The sequence below is a fragment of the Mixophyes fleayi genome, assembly GCF_038048845.1.
Source record: "Mixophyes fleayi isolate aMixFle1 chromosome 4 unlocalized genomic scaffold, aMixFle1.hap1 SUPER_4_unloc_5, whole genome shotgun sequence".
NCBI classification, from domain to species: Eukaryota; Metazoa; Chordata; class Amphibia; order Anura; family Limnodynastidae; genus Mixophyes; species Mixophyes fleayi.
In genome coordinates, this window is record NW_027445891.1 from 91,840 (window position 1) to 113,299 (window position 21,460).

Below are 21,460 nucleotides of genomic sequence, written 5' to 3' on the forward strand. Positions count from 1 at the left end.
CATGTGAGATGTAGAATTGATATAACATCTTGTAAATAGTTGTATCAACGGGAACTTTTAATGTCATTGCAACACCATCTACCTATCCACCTTCATATATGATTTAACAATCATTTCCATACGCCTCCTGTATATCTTAGCAATAGCTCCTGTCGGGCACCTAACCTCTCTATGTCTTTCAGGAACAAGTCACAAGGATGATGTCAATGAGGTTTCAGGGAGACATAGAAAGGGGATGCGACCATTGCATCCCAGCTTCTTTATTGAATGGTGTGCGGAAGCCATTTATCTGCAAGGAACCACTCATCATTGTTCTTGGTCATGACACAGGCATCTGTGACTTGCCGTAACTCCCTGCCTAAAATTGAACAAGACATTACCGTTATATCCTGTAGCGGGAAGGGGTTAATTTTATTAGTTAACCATAGAGCAGCAGCAAAACATAACTATGAATTACAAAACATCTTCTTATAAATTAGTTAATAGTGAAGATAGAATTGAAGAACATTGTTCAACGTTATGTGCATACAGTGAAGCGGCCTCGTTAGCACAGTAGGTAGCACGTCAGTCTCATAATCAACACTTCCTCACCACTGTCTTTCTATGTTGTCAAACCAGCCATATTGCTATGAGACGACGTAGAGGTTGCACTGACAGCCAAAGGCTCCAATGAGTGGGCAAGAACTGATTCATATGGCTATTTCCCTCCTAGTCACTCAATGGGAGTGCTGTGTTCAAAATGTGTAAGTGTCTGTGCACTTCCGCATATAGTGATGGGAGATAGCTAGTTGACTGTAGTGTCAACTATGGGTGTTCAGGTTGAGATCAGATCTTCCTTAACACCAATACATCAATAGTAAATTTGATCTTGTAACTATACTAGGTCTACAACGGAATAATAAAAGAGTAAAACTTAAATGAAACAAAAAACAAATGAAAAGATCAAAAAATTATGAAAACGAAATACGACAATATTCCCTGTCCTTCTCCCCAGCGTGAGGAAACCACTTTAATCACTGTGAGACACATACAAAAATGTCTGAATGTCACACAGAATGAACGGCACCCCATAATTTAGGAAATTATACCAGAATTCAATCATACTACACCTATGTGGTATAATGAGACATAAGGTGGGAAAGGACTATCTCTGGATTCTGATTTTACTAAGTGACCAACCATCCAAGATGGACCCCTAATGAAGTACTAGGAAATGGGGACCCTGGATACCTCGATGTGTGTAGGATAACACCCTCAGACAGTCAGTGTAAATAATCAAATCCTTTTATCAATTTGAGTCCAGATACAGATCATTAAATGTCAGTAAGGATCCCTCTCTATTACAGTGGCAGAGGTCAACAAAGCTCACAGCTGGTGTTTCTGTAGTGTAGTGGTTATCACATTCGCCTAACACGCGAAAGGTCCCCAGTTCAAAACCGGGCAGAAACAAGCGTTAGATCTCCTTTTATATAGGACATGTGAGATGTAAAATTGATATAACATCTTGTAAATAGTTGTATCAACAGGAACTTTTAATGTCATTGCAACACCATCTACCTATCCACCTTCATATATGATTTAACAATCATTTCCATAGGCCTCCTGTATATCTTAGCAATAGTTCCTGTCAGGCACCTAACCTCTCTATGTCTTTCAGGAACAAGTCACAGGGATGATGTCAATGAGGATTCAGGGAGACAGAGAAAGGGGATGCGACCATTGCATCCCAGCTTCTTTATTGAATGGTGTGCGGAAGCCATTTATCTGCCAGGAACCACTCATCATTGTTCTTGGTCATGACACAGGGATCTGTGACTTGCCGTAACTCCCTGCCTAAAATTGAACAAGACATTACCGTTACATCCTGTAGCGGGAAGGGGTTAATTTTATTAGTTAACCATAGAGCAGCAGCAAAACATAACTATGAATTACAAAACATCTTCTTATAAATTAGTTAATAGTGAAGATAGAATTGAAGAACATTGTTCAACGTTATGTGCATACAGTGAAGCGGCCTTGTTAGCACAGTAGGTAGCGCGTCAGTCTCATAATCAACACTTCCTCACCACTGTCTTTCTATGTTGTCAAACCAGCCATATTGCTATGAGACAACTTAGAGGTTGCACTGACAGCCAAAGGCTCCAATGAGTGGGCAAGAACTGATTCATTGGCTATTTCCCTCCTAGTCACTCAATGGGAGTGCTGTGTTCAAAATGTGTAAGTGTCTGTGCACTTCCGCGTATAGTGATGGGAGATAGCTAGTTGACTGTAGTTTCAACTATGGGTGTTCAGGTTGAGATCAGATCTTCCTTAACACCAATACATCAATAGTAAATTTGATCTTGTAACTATACTAGGTCTACAACGGAATAATAAAAGAGTAAAACTTAAATGAAACAAAAAACAAATGAAAAGATCAAAAAATTATGAAAACGAAATACAACAATATTCCCTGTCCTTCTCCCCAGCGTGAGGAAACCACTTTAATCACTGTGAGACACATACAAAAATGTCTGAATGTCACACAGAATGAACGGCACCCCATAATTTAGGAAATTATACCAGAATTCAATCATACTACACCTATGTGGTATAATGAGACATAAGGTGGGAAAGGACTATCTCTGGATTCTGATTTTACTAAGTGACCAACCATCCAAGATGGACCCCTAATGAAGTACTAGGAAATGGGGACCCTGGATACCTCGATGTGTGTAGGATAACACCCTCAGACAGTCAGTGTAAATAATCAAATCCTTTTATTAATTTGAGTCCAGATACAGATCATTAAATGTCAGTAAGGATCCCTCTCTATTACAGTGGCAGAGGTCAACAAAGCTCTCAGCTGGTGTTTCTGTAGTGTAGTGGTTATCACATTCGCCTAACACGCGAAAGGTCCCCAGTTCGAAACCGGGCAGAAACAAGCGTTAGATCTCCTTTTATATAGGACATGTGAGATGTAAAATTGATATAACATCTTGTAAATAGTTGTATCAACAGGAACTTTTAATGTCATTGCAACACCATCTACCTATCCACCTTCATATATGATTTAACAATCATTTCCATAGGCCTCCTGTATATCTTAGCAATAGTTCCTGTCAGGCACCTAACCTCTCTATGTCTTTCAGGAACAAGTCACAGGGATGATGTCAATGAGGATTCAGGGAGACATAGAAAGGGGATGCGACCATTGCATCCCAGCTTCTTTATTGAATGGTGTGCGGAAGCCATTTATCTGCCAGGAACCACTCATCATTGTTCTTGGTCATGACACAGGGATCTGTGACTTGCCGTAACTCCCTGCCTAAAATTGAACAAGACATTACCGTTACATCCTGTAGCGGGAAGGGGTTAATTTTATTAGTTAACCATAGAGCAGCAGCAAAACATAACTATGAATTAGAAAACATCTTCTTATGAATAAGTTAATAGTGAAGATAGAATTGAAGAACATTGTTCAACGTTATGTGCTTACAGTGAAGCGGCCTCATTAGCACAGTAGGTAGCGCGTCAGTCTCATAATCAACACTTCCTCACCACTGTCTTTCTATGTTGTCAAACCAGCCATATTGCTATGAGACGACGTAGAGGTTGCACTGACAGCCAAAGTCTCCAATGAGTGGGCAAGAACTGATTCATATGGCTATTTCCCTCCTAGTCACTCAATGGGAGTGCTGTGTTCAAAATGTGTAAGTGTCTGTGCACTTCCGCATATAGTGATGGGAGATAGCTAGTTGACTGTAGTGTCAACTATGGGTGTTCAGGTTGAGATCAGATCTTCCTTAACACCAATACATCAATAGTAAATTTGATCTTGTAACTATACTAGGTCTACAACAGAATAATAGAAGAGTAAAATTTAAATGAAACAAAAAACAAATGAAAAGATCAAAAAATTATGAAAACAAAATACGACAATATTCCCTGTCCTTCTCCCCAGCGTGAGGAAACCACTTTAATCACTGTGAGACACATACAAAAATGTCTGAATGTCACACAGAATGAACGGCACCCCATAATTTAGGAAATTATACCAGAATTCAATCATACTACACCTATGTGGTGTAATGAGACATAAGGTGGGAAAGGACTATCTCTGGATTCTGATTTTACTAAGTGACCAACCATCCAAGATGGACCCCTAATGAAGTACTAGGAAATGGGGACCCTGGATACCTCGATGTGTGTAGGATAACACCCTCAGACAGTCAGTGTAAATAATCAAATCCTTTTATCAATTTGAGTCCAGATACAGATCATTAAATGTCAGTAAGAATCCCTCTCTATTACAGTGGCAGAGGTCAACAAAGCTCACAGCTGGTGTTTCTGTAGTGTAGTGGTTATCACATTCACCTAACACGCGAAAGGTCCCTGGTTCAAAACCGGACAGAAACAAGAATTAGATCTCCTTTTATATAGGACATGTGAGATGTAGAATTGATATAACATCTTGTAAATAGTTGTATCAACGGGAACTTTTAATGTCATTGCAACACCATCTACCTATCCACCTTCATATATGATTTAACAATCATTTCCATACGCCTCCTGTATATCTTAGCAATAGCTCCTGTCGGGCACCTAACCTCTCTATGTCTTTCAGGAACAAGTCACAAGGATGATGTCAATGAGGTTTCAGGGAGACATAGAAAGGGGATGCGACCATTGCATCCCAGCTTCTTTATTGAATGGTGTGCGGAAGCCATTTATCTGCAAGGAACCACTCATCATTGTTCTTGGTCATGACACAGGCATCTGTGACTTGCCGTAACTCCCTGCCTAAAATTGAACAAGACATTACCGTTATATCCTGTAGCGGGAAGGGGTTAATTTTATTAGTTAACCATAGAGCAGCAGCAAAACATAACTATGAATTACAAAACATCTTCTTATAAATTAGTTAATAGTGAAGATAGAATTGAAGAACATTGTTCAACGTTATGTGCATACAGTGAAGCGGCCTCGTTAGCACAGTAGGTAGCACGTCAGTCTCATAATCAACACTTCCTCACCACTGTCTTTCTATGTTGTCAAACCAGCCATATTGCTATGAGACGACGTAGAGGTTGCACTGACAGCCAAAGGCTCCAATGAGTGGGCAAGAACTGATTCATATGGCTATTTCCCTCCTAGTCACTCAATGGGAGTGCTGTGTTCAAAATGTGTAAGTGTCTGTGCACTTCCGCATATAGTGATGGGAGATAGCTAGTTGACTGTAGTGTCAACTATGGGTGTTCAGGTTGAGATCAGATCTTCCTTAACACCAATACATCAATAGTAAATTTGATCTTGTAACTATACTAGGTCTACAACGGAATAATAAAAGAGTAAAACTTAAATGAAACAAAAAACAAATGAAAAGATCAAAAAATTATGAAAACGAAATACGACAATATTCCCTGTCCTTCTCCCCAGCGTGAGGAAACCACTTTAATCACTGTGAGACACATACAAAAATGTCTGAATGTCACACAGAATGAACGGCACCCCATAATTTAGGAAATTATACCAGAATTCAATCATACTACACCTATGTGGTATAATGAGACATAAGGTGGGAAAGGACTATCTCTGGATTCTGATTTTACTAAGTGACCAACCATCCAAGATGGACCCCTAATGAAGTACTAGGAAATGGGGACCCTGGATACCTCGATGTGTGTAGGATAACACCCTCAGACAGTCAGTGTAAATAATCAAATCCTTTTATCAATTTGAGTCCAGATACAGATCATTAAATGTCAGTAAGGATCCCTCTCTATTACAGTGGCAGAGGTCAACAAAGCTCACAGCTGGTGTTTCTGTAGTGTAGTGGTTATCACATTCGCCTAACACGCGAAAGGTCCCCAGTTCAAAACCGGGCAGAAACAAGCGTTAGATCTCCTTTTATATAGGACATGTGAGATGTAAAATTGATATAACATCTTGTAAATAGTTGTATCAACAGGAACTTTTAATGTCATTGCAACACCATCTACCTATCCACCTTCATATATGATTTAACAATCATTTCCATAGGCCTCCTGTATATCTTAGCAATAGTTCCTGTCAGGCACCTAACCTCTCTATGTCTTTCAGGAACAAGTCACAGGGATGATGTCAATGAGGATTCAGGGAGACAGAGAAAGGGGATGCGACCATTGCATCCCAGCTTCTTTATTGAATGGTGTGCGGAAGCCATTTATCTGCCAGGAACCACTCATCATTGTTCTTGGTCATGACACAGGGATCTGTGACTTGCCGTAACTCCCTGCCTAAAATTGAACAAGACATTACCGTTACATCCTGTAGCGGGAAGGGGTTAATTTTATTAGTTAACCATAGAGCAGCAGCAAAACATAACTATGAATTACAAAACATCTTCTTATAAATTAGTTAATAGTGAAGATAGAATTGAAGAACATTGTTCAACGTTATGTGCATACAGTGAAGCGGCCTTGTTAGCACAGTAGGTAGCGCGTCAGTCTCATAATCAACACTTCCTCACCACTGTCTTTCTATGTTGTCAAACCAGCCATATTGCTATGAGACAACTTAGAGGTTGCACTGACAGCCAAAGGCTCCAATGAGTGGGCAAGAACTGATTCATTGGCTATTTCCCTCCTAGTCACTCAATGGGAGTGCTGTGTTCAAAATGTGTAAGTGTCTGTGCACTTCCGCGTATAGTGATGGGAGATAGCTAGTTGACTGTAGTTTCAACTATGGGTGTTCAGGTTGAGATCAGATCTTCCTTAACACCAATACATCAATAGTAAATTTGATCTTGTAACTATACTAGGTCTACAACGGAATAATAAAAGAGTAAAACTTAAATGAAACAAAAAACAAATGAAAAGATCAAAAAATTATGAAAACGAAATACAACAATATTCCCTGTCCTTCTCCCCAGCGTGAGGAAACCACTTTAATCACTGTGAGACACATACAAAAATGTCTGAATGTCACACAGAATGAACGGCACCCCATAATTTAGGAAATTATACCAGAATTCAATCATACTACACCTATGTGGTATAATGAGACATAAGGTGGGAAAGGACTATCTCTGGATTCTGATTTTACTAAGTGACCAACCATCCAAGATGGACCCCTAATGAAGTACTAGGAAATGGGGACCCTGGATACCTCGATGTGTGTAGGATAACACCCTCAGACAGTCAGTGTAAATAATCAAATCCTTTTATCAATTTGAGTCCAGATACAGATCATTAAATGTCAGTAAGGATCCCTCTCTATTACAGTGGCAGAGGTCAACAAAGCTCACAGCTGGTGTTTCTGTAGTGTAGTGGTTATCACATTCACCTAACACGCGAAAGGTCCCCAGTTCGAAACCGGGCAGAAACAAGCATTAGATCTCCTTTTATATAGGACATGTGAGATGTAAAATTGATATAACATCTTGTAAATAGTTGTATCAACAGGAACTTTTAATGTCATTGCAACACCATCTACCTATCCACCTTCATATATGATTTAACAATCATTTCCATATGCCTCCTGTATATCTTAGCAATAGTTCCTGTCAGGCACCTAACCTCTCTATGTCTTTCAGGAACAAGTCACAGGGATGATGTCAATGAGGATTCAGGGAGACATAGAAAGGGGATGCGACCATTGCATCCCAGCTTCTTTATTGAATGGTGTGCGGAAGCCATTTATCTGCCAGGAACCACTCATCATTGTTCTTGGTCATGACACAGGGATCTGTGACTTGCCGTAACTCCCTGCCTAAAATTGAACAAGACATTTGCGTTACATCCTGTAGCGGGAAGGGGTTAATTTTATTAGTTAACCATAGAGCAGCAGCAAAACATAACTATGAATTACAAAACATCTTCTTATAAATTAGTTAATAGTGAAGATAGAATTGAAGAACATTGTTCAACGTTATGTGCATACAGTGAAGCGGCCTCGTTAGCACAGTAGGTAGCGCGTCAGTCTCATATTCAACACTTCCTCACCACTGTCTTTCTATGTTGTCAAACCAGCCATATTGCTATAAGAAGACTTAGAGGTTGCACTGACAGCCAAAGGCTCCAATGAGTGGGCAAGAACTGATTCATATGGCTATTTCCCTCCTAGTCACTCAATGGGAGTGCTGTGTTCAAAATGTGTAAGTGTCTGTGCATTTCCGCATATAGTGATGGGAGATAGCTAGTTGACTGTAGTTTCAACTATGGGTGATCAGGTTGAGATCAGATCTTCCTTAACACCAATACATCAATAGTAAATTTGATCTTGTAACTATACTAGGTCTACAACGGAATAATAAAAGAGTAAAACTTAAATGAAACAAAAAACAAAAGAAAAGATTAAAAAAATTATGAAAACGAAATACGACAATATTCCCTGTCCTTCTCCCCAGCGTGAGGAAACCACTTTAATCACTGTGAGACACATACAAAAATGTCTGAATGTCACACAGAATGAACGGCACCCCATAATTTAGGAAATTATACCAGAATTCAATCATACTACACCTATGTGGTATAATGAGACATAAGGTGGGAAAGGACTATCTCTGGATTCTGATTTTACTAAGTGACCAACCATCCAAGATGGACCCCTAATGAAGTACTAGGAAATGGGGACCCTGGATACCTCGATGTGTGTAGGATAACACCCTCAGACAGTCAGTGTAAATAATTAAATCCTTTAATCAATTTGAGTCCAGATACAGATCATTAAATGTCAGTAAGGATCCCTCTCTATTACAGTGGCAGAGGTCAACAAAACTCACAGCTGGTGTTTCTGTAGTGTAGTGGTTATCACATTCGCCTAACACGCGAAAGGTCCCCGGTTCAGAAACAAGCATTAGATCTCCTTTTATATAGGACATGTGAGATGTAATATTGATATAACATCTTGTAAATAGTTGTATCAACAGGAACTTTTAATGTCATTACAACACCATCTACCTATCCACCTTTATATATGATTTAACAATCATTTCCATACGCCTCCTGTATATCTTAGCAATAGCTCCTGTCGGGCACCTAACCTCTCTATGTCTTTAAGGAACAAGTCACAGGGATGATGTCAATGAGGTTTCAGGGAGACATAGAAAGGGGATGCGACCATTGCATCCCAGCTTCTTTATTGAATGGTGTGCGGAAGCCATTTATCTGCCAGGAACCACTCATCATTGTTCTTGGTCATGACACAGGGATCTGTGACTTGCCGTAACTCCCTGCCTAAAATTGAACAAGACATTACCGTTACATCCTGTAGCGGGAAGGGGTTAATTTTATTAGTTAACCATAGAGCAGCAGCAAAACATAACTATGAATTAGAAAACATCTTCTTATAAATAAGTTAATAGTGAAGATAGAATTGAAGAACATTGTTCAATGTTATGTGCATACAGTGAAGCGGTCTCGTTAGCACAGTAGGTAGCGCGTCAGTCTCATAATCAACACTTCCTCACCACTGTCTTTCTATGTTGTCAAACCAGCCATATTGCTATGAGACGACTTAGAGGTTGCACTGACAGCCAAAGGCTCCAATGAGTGGGCAAGAACTGATTCATATGGCTATTTCCCTCCTAGTCACTCAATGGGAGTGCTGTGTTCAAAATGTGTAAGTGTCTGTGCACTTCCGCATATAGTGATGGGAGATAGCTAGTTGACTGTAGTGTCAACTATGGGTGTTCAGGTTGAGATCAGATCTTCCTTAACACCAATACATCAATAGTAAATTTGATCTTGTAACTATACTAGGTCTACAACGGAATAATAAAAGAGTAAAACTTAAATGAAACAAAAAAACAAATGAAAAGATCAAAAAATTATGAAAACGAAATACGACAATATTCCCTGTCCTTCTCCCCAGCGTGAGGAAACCACTTTAATCACTGTGAGACACATACAAAAATGTCTGAATGTCACATAGAATGAACGGCACCCCATAATTTAGGAAATTTTACCAGAATTCAATCATACTACACCTATGTGGTATAATGAGACACAAGGTGGGAAAGGACTATCTCTGGATTCTGATTTTACTAAGTGACCAACCATCCAAGATGGACCCCTAATGAAGTACTAGGAAATGGGGACCCTGGATACCTCGATGTGTGTAGGATAACACCCTCAGACAGTCAGTGTAAATAATTAAATCCTTTTATCAATTTGAGTCCAGATACAGATCATTAAATGTCAGTAAGGATCCCTCTCTATTACAGTGGCAAAGGTCAACAAAGCTCACAGCTGGTGTTTCTGTAGTGTAGTGGTTATCACATTCGCCTAACACGTGAAAGGTCCCCGGTTCAAAACCGGACAGAAACAAGAATTAGATCTCCTTTTATATAGGACATGTGAGATGTAGAATTGATATAACATCTTGTAAATAGTTGTATCAACGGGAACTTTTAATGTCATTGCAACACCATCTACCTATCCACCTTCATATATGATTTAACAATCATTTCCATACGCCTCCTGTATATCTTAGCAATAGCTCCTGTCGGGCACCTAACCTCTCTATGTCTTTCAGAAACAAGTCACAGGGATGATGTCAATGAGGTTTCAGGGAGACATAGAAAGGGGATGCGACCATTGCATCCCAGCTTCTTTATTGAATGGTGTGCGGAAGCCATTTATCTGCCAGGAACCACTCATCATTGTTCTTGGTCATGACACAGGGATCTGTGACTTGCCGTAACTCTCTGCCTAAAATTGAACAAGACATTACCGTTACATCCTGTAGCGGGAAGGGGTTAATTTTATTAGTTAACCATAGAGCAGCAGCAAAACATAACTATGAATTAGAAAACATCTTCTTATAAATAAGTTAATAGTGAAGATAGAATTGAAGAACATTGTTCAACGTTATGTGCTTACAGTGAAGCGGCCTCATTAGCACAGTAGGTAGCGCGTCAGTCTCATAATCAACACTTCCTCACCACTGTCTTTCTATGTTGTCAAACCAGCCATATTGCTATGAGACGACGTAGAGGTTGCACTGACAGCCAAAGGCTCCAATGAGTGGGCAAGAACTGATTCATATGGCTATTTCCCTCCTAGTCACTCAATGGGAGTGCTGTGTTCAAAATGTGTAAGTGTCTGTGCACTTCCGCATATAGTGATGGGAGATAGCTAGTTGACTGTAGTGTCAACTATGGGTGTTCAGGTTGAGATCAGATCTTCCTTAACACCAATACATCAATAGTAAATTTGATCTTGTAACTATACTAGGTCTACAACAGAATAATAGAAGAGTAAAATTTAAATGAAACAAAAAACAAATGAAAAGATCAAAAAATTATGAAAACGAAATACGACAATATTCCCTGTCCTTCTCCCCAGCGTGAGGAAACCACTTTAATCACTGTGAGACACATACAAAAATGTCTGAATGTCACACAGAATGAACGGCACCCCATAATTTAGGAAATTATACCAGAATTCAATCATACTACACCTATGTGGTATAATGAGACATAAGGTGGGAAAGGACTATCTCTGGATTCTGATTTTACTAAGTGACCAACCATCCAAGATGGACCCCTAATGAAGTACTAGGAAATGGGGACCCTGGATACCTCGATGTGTGTAGGATAACACCCTCAGACAGTCAGTGTAAATAATCAAATCCTTTTATCAATTTGAGTCCAGATACAGATCATTAAATGTCAGTAAGGATCCCTCTCTATTACAGTGGCAGAGGTCAACAAAGCTCACAGCTGGTGTTTCTGTAGTGTAGTGGTTATCACATTCACCTAACACGCGAAAGGTCCCCAGTTCGAAACCGGGCAGAAACAAGCGTTAGATCTCCTTTTATATAGGACATGTGAGATGTAAAATTGATATAACATCTTGTAAATAGTTGTATCAACGGGAACTTTTAATGTCATTGCAACACCATCTACCTATCCACCTTCATATATGATTTAACAATCATTTCCATACGCCTCCTGTATATCTTAGCAATAGCTCCTGTCGGGCACCTAACCTCTCTATGTCTTTCAGAAACAAGTCACAGGGATGATGTCAATGAGGTTTCAGGGAGACATAGAAAGGGGATGTGACCATTGCATCCCAGCTTCTTTATTGAATGGTGTGCGGAAGCCATTTATCTGCCAGGAACCACTCATCATTGTTCTTGGTCATGACACAGGCATCTGTGACTTGCCGTAACTCCCTGCCTAAAATTGAACAAGACATTACCGTTACATCCTGTAGCGGGAAGGGGTTAATTTTATTAGTTAACCATAGAGCAGCAGCAAAACATAACTATGAATTACAAAACATCTTCTTATAAATTAGTTAATAGTGAAGATAGAATTGAAGAACATTGTTCAACGTTATGTGCATACAGTGAAGCGGCCTCGTTAGCACAGTAGGTAGCACGTCAGTCTCATAATCAACACTTCCTCACCACTGTCTTTCTATGTTGTCAAACTAGCCATATTGCTATGAGACTACTTAGAGGTTGCACTGACAGCCAAAGGCTCCAATGAGTGGGCAAGAACTGATTCATATGGCTATTTCCCTCCTAGTCACTCAATGGGAGTGCTGTGTTCAAAATGTGTAAGTGTCTGTGCACTTCCGCATATAGTGATGGGAGCTTGCTAGTTGACTGTAGTGTCAACTATGGGTGTTCAGGTTGAGATCAGATCTTCCTTAACACCAATACATCAATAGTAAATTTGATCTTGTAACTATACTAGGTCTACAACGGAATAATAAAAGAGTAAAACTTAAATGAAAGAAAAAACAAATGAAAAGATCAAAAAATTATGAAAACGAAATACGACAATATTCCCTTGTCCTTCTCCCCAGCGTGAGGAAACCACTTTAATCACTGTGAGACACACACAAAAATGTATGAATGTCACACAGAATGAACGGCACCCCATAATTTAGGAAATTATACCAGAATTCAATCATACTACACCTATGTGGTATAATGAGACACAAGGTGGGAAAGGACTATCTCTGGATTCTGATTTTACTAAGTGACCAACCATCCAAGATGGACCCCTAATGAAGTACTAGGAAATGGGGACCCTGGATACCTCGATGTGTGTAGGATAACACCCTCAGACAGTCAGTGTAAATAATCAAATCCTTTTATCAATTTGAGTCCAGATACAGATCATTAAATGTCAGTAAGGATCCCTCTCTATTACAGTGGCAGAGGTCACCATAGCTCACAGCTGGTGTTTCTGTAGTGTAGTGGTTATCACATTCGCCTAACACGCGAAAGGTCCCCGTTTCGAAACCGGGCAGAAACAAGCGTTAGATCTCCTTTTATATAGGACATGTGAGATGTAAAATTGATATAACATCTTGTAAATAGTTGTATCAACAGGAACTTTTAATGTCATTACAACACCATCTACCTATCCACCTTCATATATGATTTAACAATCATTTCCATACGCCTCCTGTATATCTTAGCAATAGCTCCTGTCGGGCACCTAACCTCTCTATGTCTTTCAGGAACAAGTCACAGGGATGATGTCAATGAGGTTTCAGGGAGACATAGAAAGGGGATGTGACCATTGCATCCCAGCTTCTTTATTGAATGGTGTGCGGAAGCCATTTATCTGCCAGGAACCACTCATCATTGTTCTTGGTCATGACACAGGGATCTGTGACTTGCCGTAACTCCCTGCCTAAAATTGAACAAGACATTACCGTTACATCCTGTAGCGGGAAGGGGTTAATTTTATTAGTTAACCATAGAGCAGCAGCAAAACATAACTATGAATTACAAAACATCTTCTTATAAATTAGTTAATAGTGAAGATAGAATTGAAGAACATTGTTCAACGTTATGTGCATACAGTGAAGCGGCCTCATTAGCACAGTAGGTAGCACGTCAGTCTCATAATCAACACTTCCTCACCACTGTCTTTCTATGTTGTCAAACCAGCCATATTGCTATGAGACCACGTAGAGGTTGCACTGACAGCCAAAGGCTCCAATGAGTGGGCAAGAACTGATTCATATGGCTATTTCCCTCCTAGTCACTCAATGGGAGTGCTGTGTTCAAAATGTGTAAGTGTCTGTGCACTTCCGCATATAGTGATGGGAGATAGCTAGTTGACTGTAGTGTCAACTATTGATGTTCAGGTTGAGATCAGATCTTCCTTAACACCTATACATCAATAGTAAATTTGATCTTGTAACAATACTAGGTCTACAGCGGAATAATAAAAGAGTATAATTTAAATGAAACAAAAAACAAATGAAAAGATCAAAAAATTATGAAACTGAAATATGACAATATTCCCTTGTCCTTCTCCCCAGCGTGAGGAAACCACTTTAATCACTGTGAGACACATACAAAAATGTCTGAATGTCACACAGAATGAACGGCACCCCATAATTTAGGAAATTATACCAGAATTCAATCATACTACACCTATGTGGTATAATGAGACACAAGGTGGGAAAGGACTATCTCTGGATTCTGATTTTACTAAGTGACCAACCATCCAAGATGGACCCCTAATGAAGTACTAGGAAATGGGGACCCTGGATACCTCGATGTGTGTAGGATAACACCCTCAGACAGTCAGTGTAAATAATCAAATCCTTTTATCAATTTGAGTCCAGATACAGATCATTAAATGTCAGTAAGGATCCCTCTCTATTACAGTGGCAGAGGTCAACAAAGCTCACAGCTGGTGTTTCTGTAGTGTAGTGGTTATCACAATCGCCTAACACGCGAAAGGTCCCCGTTTCGAAATCGGGCATAAACAAGCGTTAGATCTCCTTTTATATAGGACATGTGAGATGTAAAATTGATATAACATCTTGTAAATAGCTGTATCAACAGGAACTTTTAATGTCATTACAACACCATCTACCTATCCACCTTCATATATTATTTAACAATCATTTCCATACGCCTCCTGTATATCTTAGCAATAGCTCCTGTCGGGCACCTAACCTCTCTATGTCTTTCAGGAACAAGTCACAGGGATGATGTCAATGAGGTTTCAGGGAGACATAGAAAGGGGATGCGACCATTGCATCCAAGCTTTTTTATTGAATGGTGTGCGGAAGCCATTTTTTCTGCCAGGAACCACTCATCATTGTTCTTGGTCATGACACAGGGATCTGTGACTTGCCGTAACTCCCTGCCTAAAATTAAACAAGACATTACCGTTACATCCTGTAGTGGGAAGGGGTTAATTTTATTAGTTAACCATAGAGCAGCAGCAAAACATAACTATGAATTACAAAACATCTTCTTATAAATAAGTTAATAGTGAAGATAGAATTGAAGAACATTGTTCAACGTTATGTGCATACAGTGAAGCGGCCTCGTTAGCACAGTAGGTAGCGCGTCAGTCTCATAATCAACACTTCCTCACCACTGTCTTTCTATGTTGTCAAACCAGCCATATTGCTATGAGACCACGTAGAGGTTGCACTGACAGCCAAAGGCTCCAATGAGTGGGCAAGAACTGATTCATATGGCTATTTCCCTCCTAGTCACTCAATGGGAGTGCTGTGTTCAAAATGTGTAAGTGTCTGTGCACTTCCGCATATAGTGATGGGAGATAGCTAGTTGACTGTAGTGTCAACTATGGGTGTTCAGGTTGAGATCAGATCTTCCTTAACACCAATACATCAATAGTAAATTTGATCTTGTAACTATACTAGGTCTACAACGGAATAATAAAAGAGTAAAACTTAAATGAAACAAAAAACAAATAAAAAGATCAAAAAATTATGAAACTGAAATACGACAATATTCCCTGTCCTTCTCCCCAGCGTGAGGAAACCACTTTAATCACTGTGAGACAAATACAAAAATGTCTGAATGTCACACAGAATGAACGGCACCCCATAATTTAGGAAATTATACCAGAATTCAATCATACTACACCTATGTGGTATAATGAGACACAAGGTGGGAAAGGACTATCTCTGGATTCTGATTTTACTAAGTGACCAACCATCCAAGATGGACCCCTAATGAAGTACTAGGAAATGGGGACCCTGGATACCTCGATGTGTGTAGGATAACACCCTCAGACAGTCAGTGTAAATAATCAAATCCTTTTATCAATTTGAGTCCAGATACAGATCATTAAATGTCAGTAAGGATCCCTCTCTATTACAGTGGCAGAGGTCAACAAAGCTCACAGCTGGTGTTTCTGTAGTGTAGTGGTTATCACAATCGCCTAACACGCGAAAGGTCCCCGTTTCGAAATCGGGCATAAACAAGCATTAGATCTCCTTTTATATAGGACATGTGAGATGTAAAATTGATATAACATCTTGTAAATAGCTGTATCAACAGGAACTTTTAATGTCATTACAACACCATCTACCTATCCACCTTCATATATGATTTAACAATCATTTCCATACGCCTCCTGTATATCTTAGCAATAGCTCCTGTCGGGCACCTAACCTCTCTATGTCTTTCAGGAACAAGTCACAGGGATGATGTCAATGAGGTTTCAGGGAGACATAGAAAGGGGATGCGACCATTGCATCCAAGCTTCTTTATTGAATGGTGTGCGGAAGCCATTTTTTCTGCCAGGAACCACTCATCATTGTTCTTGGTCATGACACAGGGATCTGTGACTTGCCATAACTCCCTGCCTAAAATTGAACAAGACATTACCGTTACATCCTGTAGTGGGAAGGGGTTAATTTTATTAGTTAACCATAGAGCAGCAGCAAAACATAACTATGAATTACAAAATATCTTCTTATAAATAAGTTAATAGTGAAGATAGAATTGAAGAACATTGTTCAACGGTATGTGCATACAGTGAAGCGGCCTCGTTAGCACAGTAGGTAGCGCGTCAGTCTCATAATCAACACTTCCTCACCACTGTCTTTCTATGTTGTCAAACCAGCCATATTGCTATGAGACCACGTAGAGGTTGCACTGACAGCCAAAGGCTCCAATGAGTGGGCAAGAACTGATTCATATGGCTATTTCCCTCCTAGTCACTCAATGGGAGTGCTGTGTTCAAAATGTGTAAGTGTCTGTGCACTTCCGCATATAGTGATGGGAGAAAGCTAGTTGACTGTAGTGTCAACTATGGGTGTTCAGGTTGAGATCAGATCTTCCTTAACACCAATACATCAATAGTAAATTTGATCTTGTAACTATACTAGGTCTACAACGGAATAATAAAAGAGTAAAACTTAAATGAAACAAAAAACAAATGAAAAGATCAAAAAATTATGAAAACGAAATACGACAATATTCCCTGTCCTTCTCCCCAGCGTGAGGAAACCACTTTAATCACTGTGAGACACATACAAAAATGTCTGAATGTCACACAGAATGAACGGCACACCATAATTTAGGAAATTATACCAGAATTCAATCATACTACACCTATGTGGTATAATGAGACACAAGATGGGAAAGGACTATCTCTGGATTCTGATTTTACTAAGTGACCAACCATCCAAGATGGACCCCTAATGAAGTACTAGGAAATGGGGACCCTGGATACCTCGATGTGTGTAGGATAACACCCTCAGACAGTCAGTGTAAATAATCAAATCCTTTTATCAATTTGAGTCCAGATACAGATCATTAAATGTCAGTAAGGATCCCTCTCTATTACAGTGGCAAAGGTCACCAAAAGCTCACAGCTGGTGTTTCTGTAGTGTAGTGGTTATCACATTCGCCTAACACGCGAAAGGTCCCTGGTTCAAAACCAGGCAGAAACAAGCATTAGATCTCCTTTTATATAGGACATGTGAGATGTAAAATTGATATAACATCTTGTAAATAGTTGTATCAACAGGAACTTTTAATGTCATTACAACACCATCTACCTATCCACCTTCATATATGATTTAACAATCATTTCCATACGCCTCCTGTATATCTTAGCAATAGCTCCTGTCGGGCACCTAACCTCTCTATGTCTTTCAGGAACAAGTCACAGGGATGATGTCAATGAGGTTTCAGGGAGACATAGAAAGGGGATGCGACCATTGCATCCCAGCTTCTTTATTGAATGGTGTGCGGAAGCCATTTTTCTGCCAGGAACCAATCATCATTGTTCTTGGTCATGACACAGGCATCTGTGACTTGCCGTAACTCCCTGCCTAAAATTGAACAAGACATTACCGTTATATCCTGTAGCGGGATGGGGTTAATTTTATTAGTTAACCATAGAGCAGCAGCAAAACATAACTATGAATTAGAAAACATCTTCTTATAAATTAGTTAATAGTGAAGATAGAATTGAAGAACATTGTTCAACGTTATGTGCATACAGTGAAGCGGCCTCGTTAGCACAGTAGGTAGCGCATCAGTCTCATAATCAACACTTCCTCACCACTGTCTTTCTATGTTGTCAAACCAGCCATATTGCTATGAGACGACTTAGAGGTTGCACTGACAGCCAAAGGCTCTAATGAGTGGGCAAGAACTGATTCATATGGCTATTTCCCTCCTAGTCACTCAATGGGAGTGCTGTGTTCAAAATGTGTAAGTGTCTGTGCACTTCCGCATATAGTGATGGGAGATAGCTAGTTGACTGTAGTGTCAACTATGGGTGTTCAGGTTGAGATCAGATCTTCCTTAACACCAATACATCAATAGTAAATTTGATCTTGTAACTATACTAGGTCTACAACGGAATAATAAAAGAGTAAAACTTAAATGAAACAAAAAACAAATGAAAAGATCAAAAAATTATGAAAACGAAATACGACAATATTCCCTGTCCTTCTCCCCAGCGTGAGGAAACCACTTTAATCACTGTGAGACACATACAAAAATGTCTGAATGTCACACAGAATGAACGGCACCCCATAATTTAGGAAATTATACCAGAATTCAATCATACTACACCTTTGTGGTATAATGAGACACAAGGTGGGAAAGGACTATCTCTGGATTCTGATTTTACTAAGTGACCAACCATCCATGATGGACCCCTAATGAAGTACTAGGAAATGGGGACCCTGGATACTTCGATGTGTGTAGGATAACACCCTCAGACAGTCAGTGTAAATAAACAAATCCTTTTATCAATTTGAGTCCAGATACAGATAATTAAATGTCAGTAAGGAACCCTCTCTATTACAGTGGCAGAGGTCAACAAAGCTCACAGCTGGTGTTTCTGTAGTGTAGTGGTTATCACATTCGCCTAACATGCGAAAGGTCCCTGGTTCAAAACCGGGCAGAAAGAAGCATTAGATCTCCTTTTATATAGGACATGTGAGATGTAAAATTGATATAACATCTTGTAAATAGTTGTATCAATGGGAACTTTTAATGTCATTGCAACACCATCTACCTATCCACCTTCATATATGATTTAACAATCATTTCCATACGCCTCCTGTATATCTTAGCAATAGCTCCTGTCGGGCACCTAACCTCTCTATGTCTTTCAGGAACAAGTCACAGGGATGATGTCAATGAGGTTTCAGGGAGACATAGAAAGGGGATGCGACCATTGCATCCCAGCTTCTTTATTGAATGGTGTGCGGAAGCCATTTTTCTGCCAGGAACCATTCATCATTGTTCTTGGTCATGACACAGGCATCTGTGACTTGCCGTAACTCCCTGCCTAAAATTGAACAAGACATTACCGTTACATCCTGTAGCGGGAAGGGGTTAATTTTATTAGTTAACCATAGAGCAGCAGCAAAACATAACTATGAATTAGAAAACATCTTCTTATAAATTAGTTAATAGTGAAGATAGAATTGAAGAACATTGTTCAACGTTATGTGCATACAGTGAAGCGGCCTCGTTAGCACAGTAGGTAGCGCGTCAGTCTCATAATCAACACTTCCTCAACACTGGCTTTCTATGTTGTGAAACTAGCCATATTGCTATGAGACGACGTAGAGGTTGCACTGACAGCCAAAGGCTCCAATGAGTGGGCAAGAACTGATTCATATGGCTATTTCCCTCCTAGTCACTCAATGGGAGTGCTGTGTTCAAAATGTGTAAGTGTCTGTGCACTTCCGCATATAGTGATGGGAGAAAGCTAGTTGACTGTAGTGTCAACTATGGGTGTTCAGCTTGAGATCAGATCTTCCTTAACACCAATACATCAATAGTAAATTTGATCTTGTAACTATACTAGGTCTACAACGGAATAATAAAAGAGTAAAACTTAAATGAAACAAAAAACAAATGAAAAGATCAAAAAATTATGAAAACGAAATACGACAATATTCCCTGTCCTTCTCCCCAGCGTGAGGAAACCACTTTAATCACTGTGAGACACATACAAAAATGTCTGAATGTCACACAGAATGAACGGCACACCATAATTTAGGAAATTATGCCAGAATTCAATCATACTACACCTATGTGGTATAATGAGACACAAGGTGGGAAAGGACTATCTCTGGATTCTGATTTTACTAAGTGACCAACCATCCAAGATGGACCCCTAATGAAGTACTAGGAAATGGGGACCCTGGATACCTCGATGTGTGTAGGATAACACCCTCAGACAGTCAGTGTAAATAATCAAATCCTTTTATCAATTTGAGTCCAGATACAGATCATTAAATGTCAGTAAGGATCCCTCTCTATTACAGTGGCAAAGGTCACCAAAAGCTCACAGCTGGTGTTTCTGTAGTGTAGTGGTTATCACATTCGCCTAACACGCGAAAGGTCCCTGGTTCAAAACCAGGCAGAAACAAGCATTAGATCTCCTTTTATATAGGACATGTGAGATGTAAAATTGATATAACATCTTGTAAATAGTTGTATCAACAGGAACTTTTAATGTCATTACAACACCATCTACCTATCCACCTTCATATATGATTTAACAATCATTTCCATATGCCTCCTGTATATCTTAGCAATAGCTCCTGTCGGGCACCTAACCTCTCTATGTCTTTCAGGAACAAGTCACAGGGATGATGTCAATGAGGTTTCAGGGAGACATAGAAAGGGGATGCGACCATTGCATCCCAGCTTCTTTATTGAATGGTGTGCGGAAGCCATTTATCTGCCAGGAACCACTCATCATTGTTCTTGGACATGACACAGGGATCTGTGACTTGCCGTAACTCCCTGCCTAAAATTGAACAAGACATTACCGTTACATCCTGTAGCGGGAAGGGGTTAATTTTATTAGTTAACTATAGAGCAGCAGCAAAACATAAATATGAATTAGAAAACATCTTCTTAAAAATGAGTTAATAGTGAAGATAGAATTGAAGAACATTGTTCAACGTTATGTGCATACAGTGAAGCGGCCTTGTTAGCACAGTAGGTAGCACGTCAGTCTCATAATCAACACTTCCTCACCACTGTCTTTCTATGTTGTCAAACCAGCCATATTGCTATGAGACGACTTAGAGGTTGCACTGACAGCCAAAGGCTCCAATGAGTGGGCAAGAACTGATTCATATGGCTATTTCCCTCCTAGTCACTCAATGGGAGTGCTGTGTTCAAAATGTGCAAGTGTCTGTGCACTTCCGCATATAGTGATGGGAGATAGCTAGTTGACTGTAGTGTCAACTATGGGTGT

General features: G+C 39.7%; 10 non-coding genes across 10 annotated transcripts; all 10 read left to right on the plus strand.

Moving 5' to 3' along the window:
* The first annotated feature begins 1,376 nt into the window (after positions 1 to 1,376).
* On the plus strand, positions 1,377 to 1,449 carry TRNAV-AAC (transfer RNA valine (anticodon AAC)). The gene has a single exon. It is a non-coding gene; the product is annotated as a tRNA-Val (tRNA).
* Positions 1,450 to 2,850: 1,401 nt separating this feature from the next.
* TRNAV-AAC (transfer RNA valine (anticodon AAC)) lies at positions 2,851 to 2,923 on the plus strand. Its single transcript has one exon. It is a non-coding gene; the product is annotated as a tRNA-Val (tRNA).
* Positions 2,924 to 5,800: 2,877 nt separating this feature from the next.
* TRNAV-AAC (transfer RNA valine (anticodon AAC)) lies at positions 5,801 to 5,873 on the plus strand. The gene has a single exon. It is a non-coding gene; the product is annotated as a tRNA-Val (tRNA).
* Positions 5,874 to 7,274: 1,401 nt separating this feature from the next.
* On the plus strand, positions 7,275 to 7,347 carry TRNAV-AAC (transfer RNA valine (anticodon AAC)). The gene has a single exon. It is a non-coding gene; the product is annotated as a tRNA-Val (tRNA).
* A 2,869-nt stretch (positions 7,348 to 10,216) lies between these two features.
* Positions 10,217 to 10,289, plus strand: TRNAV-AAC (transfer RNA valine (anticodon AAC)). The gene has a single exon. It is a non-coding gene; the product is annotated as a tRNA-Val (tRNA).
* A 1,402-nt stretch (positions 10,290 to 11,691) lies between these two features.
* TRNAV-AAC (transfer RNA valine (anticodon AAC)) lies at positions 11,692 to 11,764 on the plus strand. Its single transcript has one exon. It is a non-coding gene; the product is annotated as a tRNA-Val (tRNA).
* Positions 11,765 to 13,167: 1,403 nt separating this feature from the next.
* TRNAV-AAC (transfer RNA valine (anticodon AAC)) lies at positions 13,168 to 13,240 on the plus strand. Its single transcript has one exon. It is a non-coding gene; the product is annotated as a tRNA-Val (tRNA).
* Positions 13,241 to 17,596: 4,356 nt separating this feature from the next.
* On the plus strand, positions 17,597 to 17,669 carry TRNAV-AAC (transfer RNA valine (anticodon AAC)). Its single transcript has one exon. It is a non-coding gene; the product is annotated as a tRNA-Val (tRNA).
* A 1,402-nt stretch (positions 17,670 to 19,071) lies between these two features.
* On the plus strand, positions 19,072 to 19,144 carry TRNAV-AAC (transfer RNA valine (anticodon AAC)). The gene has a single exon. It is a non-coding gene; the product is annotated as a tRNA-Val (tRNA).
* A 1,403-nt stretch (positions 19,145 to 20,547) lies between these two features.
* Positions 20,548 to 20,620, plus strand: TRNAV-AAC (transfer RNA valine (anticodon AAC)). Its single transcript has one exon. It is a non-coding gene; the product is annotated as a tRNA-Val (tRNA).
* The last annotated feature ends 840 nt before the right edge of the window (positions 20,621 to 21,460 follow it).